Source organism: Rhipicephalus microplus, chromosome 3, assembly GCF_043290135.1.
Source record: "Rhipicephalus microplus isolate Deutch F79 chromosome 3, USDA_Rmic, whole genome shotgun sequence".
NCBI classification, from domain to species: Eukaryota; Metazoa; Arthropoda; class Arachnida; order Ixodida; family Ixodidae; genus Rhipicephalus; species Rhipicephalus microplus.
This window is the reverse complement of record NC_134702.1, coordinates 70,535,103-70,542,633: the sequence shown is the minus strand read 5'-3', so window position 1 is coordinate 70,542,633 and position 7,531 is coordinate 70,535,103.

Genomic DNA, 7,531 nt, shown 5'->3' with positions numbered 1-7,531 from the left:
CAATATCGCTCAGAACGAAAGCATGTCGCGGAATAACCATCGATAAAGTTTGATTGAGCCGTCGATATGCCGAAAGAAGATGTCTGGTTATTAGGATGCGGCATGCATCGAGTGTCAAGGAAACATGTTCGTGATTTGCAAAAGTAACATATTGGCCGTTTTACTCTTGTGTGCATTTACGATATCATCTTTGGCCGCACTCTTTCTTCACATAACACCGCAGCTCTTAGCATTCTTTTACCATCACTGGCGGCTAAGCCTTAACACTGCCAAAATCATTGGTAAATTCTGGCGCGTAAGAAACGCGGCCGCGCACATGTTTTTTTTTTTTTTTCAACTGGGAGCTGATCCACCGACAAAACTCTCAGTATATCCTCGGGTGAATGATGACGAGTGGGCGAAGCTCCGGAGAGAATCATCGGTAAAACCATCAATCTTCCATGAATAATTCGCCCTGTCGATCATCTCGTAAGTACACCATGAAAAACACTGTATGTGTATATATAAAAAGGAACTTTTATCTGTTCTTAGAGACGACAAATGGCTTGCGTTGTCCCTTCATTATGACGACATTATGGTACGTGAAATGTATTAAGGGGGTGGTTTTTGTATAGGTTGAAGTGTAAAATTTGCAAATACTAGGTCCTCGGATCGTGGTTGGCTTCATATGATCGTACGATATACAACTGAGTGCATATATAGAAGCCACACGTTGGATAAGCCAATTATTGGTCTTGTCTGCGATATCAATGCTGAAATCACCAACGTGTATGAACCACATCATCAACTACAAGTAACGCCATCTAGTTCCACATACAAGTATCGCCATCAGTGGCACATACCCGCTCTAGAGCGGGTGTGTGCCACCGGTGGCTACGTACATCACCAAAAACAAACCCCGTGGCACTTACAGACTCACGCCCTAAGGAGCTTCGCCCCCTAAAACGAGTTAACTGTGAATAATGGTGCGTATATGGCTCAGTTCCTCAATGTCCATTTCATGAATCATTAGAGTGGCTGCTCGACTCCTCGTAAAAAACGCCTGCTTACATCAGTTTGACCTTCCCCAGCCAAGGTCTACGCCTGCGAAACACCTACAGCCACGACGAGTGAGTCGCATTCACTCGAAGTGAGTCTTTTGTGCCGCCAGGTGCGTCGGCCGCACGAAGTTTACTGTAGGTATGCACATCAAGAAATATACAGCTGGCAGCGTACGCGGTATGGCGACAAAAAAGTCTGAGAGGCGGAAGGCATTTACTGAATAGAAGTGGTAAAAAAAAAACGCCCTTGAGTAAGTACCGTATGGGCAAAAACGTAACAAGGAGGAAGGCATGTCGTAATAGTTCAGGGGAATCCTTTTACAGTTTTAAACGAGGTCGGGTTGCTTTAGACCATTATAAAAACATATAAGCTATAGAGCAATATTTTGTAAACAATAACAATGCACATGCTGTGGGGAAGGTAAATGATTGATGAAGCATTCGCGAAAGTTTATTGTTGGGATATACACCCAGGTGCACGTTTGGGCACGAGCGTATACACAAAGCCATACGTTCTAGAGGCAACAATGTAAAACTGAGCGCGCCCGTGATATAAAGTAGAGGCAGTAAGAGTATTTGTGGCAGAAAATTGGAAAGAAGCAACAAAAAAAAGGCCATGATTGATCCCCCTGTGATAGGAATTGCATAGCATAAAAGTGAAGCTTGTCCTCACAGAAGTACTTTAATGTTTGCTGTACACTGAGCAAGAGAGCTTGTACAACGCTTGTTGATTTTCAACAGCTATAGCACCATTTACCGTGAACACGCCCACGACGTTCTGGGATGCAGCTCCATTACGACGACTATCGCCCATGATGAATCGTTAAAACGAAGATTTGTGGTTATAGGTGATCATGGTAGTAGTTAACGGTGAGAGTGGAACCAGATAAAGTGGTGTAACAGCCTGAAAAGTCGTCACTGAATTGACACCGAATTTGGGCCATGGTCGCCTAACTCCCGATGAGAGGCATTAATTCACTTTACCGAGATCTTTGTGAAAGGACAGTGCTACGTATAAAATACGTCATTTCTGTGACGGAAATACGTCACAGAAGTGTTGGTGGACCCCCGGTATAAATCGCTTTCGTGTTAAAATAAATTGTTATTCAAGTGAGGACATTCTGCACTAAGGATCAGATAACTGGGCTGTTAATTTGTTTTTCTCTATGATAATAATGGTATGATAGAAGTGGACAACATGTTAGGCTAACAAAAAAGAGGTTTTATTTATTTGTTATAGAGCCTGATGGTGCACATGTCACTGTCCCTTTATAAAAGGGAATGCTCAAAGCATCCACTCATTACTGCGCCTTCGCGCCGAGATCGAGTTCAAACTGTGGCCAGCAATCCCTGTCAGTAGTGCAGCATGCAGGCTCCCCTTTCGCGGAATTTGTTTAATCTTGTCGTTTTCTTCTTGTCCGTCTCTACAACAATGCAGAAAATTAAGTTGAATGTCTGTAAAACAACGATGTCCTCATTTACCCTAGCAAGCCAGGCCGAGCTACCACTTCAGAAGATTTGCTCGTGAAGATTTGCCAAAATTTTATCTAGGTTAACTTGCGCTCTGAAAACCCTTCCATATCGTGGTTTAAATTGTTTAGCAATAGAGGGGATAATCATGTTCAAAGATTACTTTTTAAACTTAGTGCAAAAAAATTTCACGTCTGACATACGGAATTACGAGGTGTATATATATAGTCATTTGGCGTCACTGACTCAAAATCCATTCGAACTTAGTATTTCAAGTCTGTGACCCTCTCATAAAACACTTCACTTTGTTTTTGCCAACTAGGAACTACGTAGGCCCCAGAAGGCGCCGTCCAAATATGTGACGTCATGGCGAATGGTGCGGACAATTCAAGGTGGCGTCGCCACTCGCATTTTCTTTGTGTGCGTTTTCTTAGTTACCGAGCGAGCGTCTTCTCGTCGCAAGCATGGCGTTTTTGGCACCTTGAAAAGGAGATTTTATAATATGAGATTATTCGTTTTGCACATAGCGTTCCTCTAACGATGCTCAGCCGCAGAATTTCTGTCAAGTAATGGGACGACGAAGAGATCATCGGTGAAGAGAGCATGTATTTATATTCGTGAACATGGGCGTTTTTTCTTCAGCGCCCGCCTAAGTTCATAACTGCCTTGTGGAACACATTGTAGGCGTCATTTAGTACAGGCCAAGGGGAGTCTACTATCTTGCGCTTCTTAACGCACCTCTGAAAGAGAGAATGAAGTATCAGCCGATATTCATGCTATGGGCTAAAAAATGTAAGTTTATGAAACAATGCCGTATCCGCTCATAAAGGCCGTTGAATGAATGCTTGAGGCACTCAATGGCTTCTAAACCACTCTTCGAAGTCATCATTACTTGACCTCGAGAGAGAGACACAGCTTAATTCAAAAGAAAAAAAAAAAGTCAGGTCCCACGTACAGCGGGAATCGATGATATGCGAAGCACGAATGAGAAATGTTAATATGTGACTTTAAAATCACCATAACATTACGAGGGGGGGGGGGGTAAATGATGCCGTACATGACTTCCGTGTCATGATCGTCGTGTTTGGACGTGTCGTTTACCTTCATCATCTATTCATGTCATGTGATACCAAGTTTAGTACATGTCGAGCTAGCGAAACGGCTTAGAGCATGTTATGAGCGTGGTATGTTGTCATGTTCTTACATGACACGCGGGTCAGGATTATCATGTTTGCACCTGTCATATATTTCGTCTTCCATTAACGTCACGTAACACCAAATTTGTTTATGTGGAGCTAGCAATACGGCCATGAGTGCATATGAAGGGCCCAATATACTCCAATGTAGCGTTGACGCGCGCGCACTCTGGGCACAGCGACGCATCGTTAGCAAAATGCGACCAGCGTCCGTCAGCGCGGCCCGACGGCAACCTGAGCGAAATGCGACATGCTGCCTTTCGCGCCGACCCAGAAAACACTACGTCTCCCTCTTTTCGTGACAGAGGGACGCCGGACGCGCTGAAACGCGCATGCGTCAAAGCAACGCAGCGCGGCGCGCGCTTGCGAGATATATGGCAGGACGGGCGCCTGGCGTGGCAACGCCGGCGTGACGCGACGAAATGAACTACGGTGAGCACGTGCACCACGTCACGCCGAAATGTATTGGCGCCTTGACTTTGACATGTAGTCATGTTCTCACATGGCACGCACCTCATGATCATCATGTGTGCACCAGTCATATACCTTTGTCATCCATTGACATCACGTAATACCAAATTTGGTATATGTGACGCCAGCGAAACGGCCGCGAGCGCATCAAGAGCGTGGCGTGTAGTCATGTTGTTACATGACGTGCATGTCATGATTTTCATGTTAGGCTCTGTCGCTTGTGTTCGCCACGCAATCATGCCATACCATACCAGTTTTGCGACATGCCATGTGAACAAAACCACCGCAAGAGCTGCAGGCCCATGAAATGTAAATCATCACATTCATGACATACATATCATGATTTTCATGTTACGACTATGTTCTGTTCTGTTCTGTTTTAATTGTTTTGCTGTGGAGAGGTGTAGGTGCCTATTGCCTCGGCTACTCCATATCACAAAGTTCTGCAGCGAAAAATAAAATAATAATACAGAACGGTACCCAAAAATTAACAATACAGAAAAGAAAAAAAAAACACAATAGCACACTGAAACCAGTTCAAATATCATACCAATACGCAGTTTTCTTAGCGCAGTTCACACAGTCATAAACTATTTACACGCACACACTATTCTACTGTCAGTAAATACGTGACCACATTTTATATATACCCATCTCTGGCTGTCTGTCATAGGCGCTTGTCCAGTCCGGTCTCCACTAAAAAGTCTGTCAGGAAGATTATTGCCTTTTTCTGGAGATGCATCTCAGGCCATGGTCCAAGTAGTTTCTTTATTGTGAGGGGCCGTCTGTCCAAACTTGTTAATTTGTTCTTTAATTTTTCTCTTTCATTCGCGTATTCCAAAAGAATATGGCGAACATTTTCTTCTGCATGACCACAATGGCATTCCGGTGAGTTGGATCGATGTATCTCGTGCAGGAAGCTGGTGGTGTATGCTACTTCCAATCGAAGTCGGTGAATTAATGTCTCTATGTGTCGTGGGAGGTCTGTAGCTACGGAAAATTTTCTGTGTGGATCAACTTCATAAAGTACCGTTTCCTTTGATTTAGGGCTCTCAAACCACTTCTCCATCGAACAATGGTTAGCTTCTTGCGTTATACAATGTCGAATATCCGCCCCAGACATAGGGATTGCGCAATCCCGTCCTTCCTTCAATGCTTTCTTCGCGAGGCTATCAGCCTCTTCATTTCCCTTTATTCCAATGTGGCTGGGTATCCATTGAAATACGATGAGGCATATTTCACAGTTTCTGCGATACATTGTGCTATTTCACCATTTTTGTAAGGTGATCTCACATTTCTGATTAGCTGAAGAGCAGGTTTGCTATCAGTGCATATCACCCATTTTCGTGGCTCAGGATTCTCGCAGATAAGCTTAACTGCTTCAAAGATAGCCACCAATTCTGCTGTCGTCGATGAAGATTTGTGCGATAATTTGTACATCTTCTTTTTCTGAATTTCGGGTATAAAGACCGCACAGGCTGACGCTTCTTCAGTGCATGATCCGTCTTTATATATCTTCGTTTTTTCATTATGCATTACATGAAGCTGATGAAGTACCAACTGCGCCGCTACTAGAGGTGTCATGTGTGCTTTCTTCTCAATGCCGTCTATTTCACGGATAACGTTGAGAAGTGGCAGCGTCCAAGGTGGTTTTGAAGGTTTCCATTGTTTAAATTCTGGTACTGCTGCTTGAAATGATGATATAGTATCCTGTAATCTCGTTGCCGTCCTTTGTATTAGTGCACCAGATAAAAAATGACTTTCATGTTGCGTGAAAATTCTAAATAAATTTCGAGATGTTTCTGTAGTTCGGAGTACTGCCAAAGGTGGCTCTCGAGCCTCCGCATACACTAAAGCACTGGAAGTTGACCGTGGTAAACCCAGACATACCCTCAAGCTCCTTGCCAATAACAAGTGAAGTCTCCTTTCAGTGGAGGCTGGGAGTCCGTGCAGCAGAGGCAGTGAGTAAGTTACGATGGGGCGTATCCAGGCAACATGTAGGGCTAATAACGACTCTGTAGTACCACCCCATTTGGCTCCGCAGAGATGCCGGAGAATTCGAATGGCCTGATTCACTTTTTGTTCAAGGGACTGGACATGAGGTGACCATGTTAGCCTCCGGTCTAAAATTACTCCCAAGAATTTATGAGTTTTAACCATATGAATAGGCTGATTTTGCAGAATAATCTAGAAATTTCCAGGTCTTTTTAATGTAAACGGAAGTATGGCTGTTTTAGCCAGACTCAGTGTCATACCTCTTTTTTTTAGAAAACGGTCTACATAATCCAATCCTTCTTGTAGAGTTTGTTGTACATCCAAAAACGATGGACCAGACGTCCATATACTTATATCATCAGCATATACTGAACATCTGATGTTAGGTGGAAGATAATACGGGAGCTGCGCCATGACTGCATTAAAGAGAGTAGGACTTAGCACGCTGCCCTGTGGCACTCCTTGGTTGACGACATGTTCTGACGTTGGGCCCTCCTGCGTAACTACAAAAATTTTTCGGCGATTCAGGAAGTCAGCGATCCAACGCATTATCTTGCCCTTGAATCCCTGTAACGCCAGGCCTTCCAGAACGTGAACGTGACTCACTGTCTCGTATGCTCGGTGGACATCAAGGAATACATGAGACAGTGATGTTTCCTTGCGTTCGTTGGTTTTCCACATCTGTGACCAAATCCAGAATGCAGTTCATGGTACATCTACCTCTTCTGAAGCCGGCTATGCTTTCTGGTAGTAGTTTTTTCATGTCTTGCCACCATAAAATTCGTTCATTGATCATTTTTTCCATCACTTTTGAAAAACAACTTGTCAAACTAACCGGCCTAAACGAGTCCAACTGCATGGGGCTCTTCCCTGGCTTTAGCAACGGCACTACGTTTGATATCTTCCAACATTCCGGAACTTTTTCTTCTTGCCAACTTTTATTATAGATGTCCAACAGGTGTAAATTTCCTTTCTTGCACAAATTAGCAAGAGCAGCGCATGTAACTCCATCTGTTCCTGGTGAACTTGTTCGTTTTACTGTTACGACTAGTTAAATATGTTCTTCATACAGTCATGTTATGTCATACCAAGTTTGGTATTGATACCATTATCGAAATGGCCAGAGAGCTAAAAGTCGTAGGCGGCTAGATAGATAGATAGATAGATAGATAGATAGATAGATAGATAGATAGATAGATAGATAGATAGATAGATAGATAGATAGATAGATAGATAGATAGATAGATAGATAGATAGATAGATAGATAGATAGATAGATAGATAGATAGATAGATAGATAGATAGATAGATAGATGCGCTTAAAGTCGCCGAAGTTCGCTAAGAAATGCTTCGGAGGAG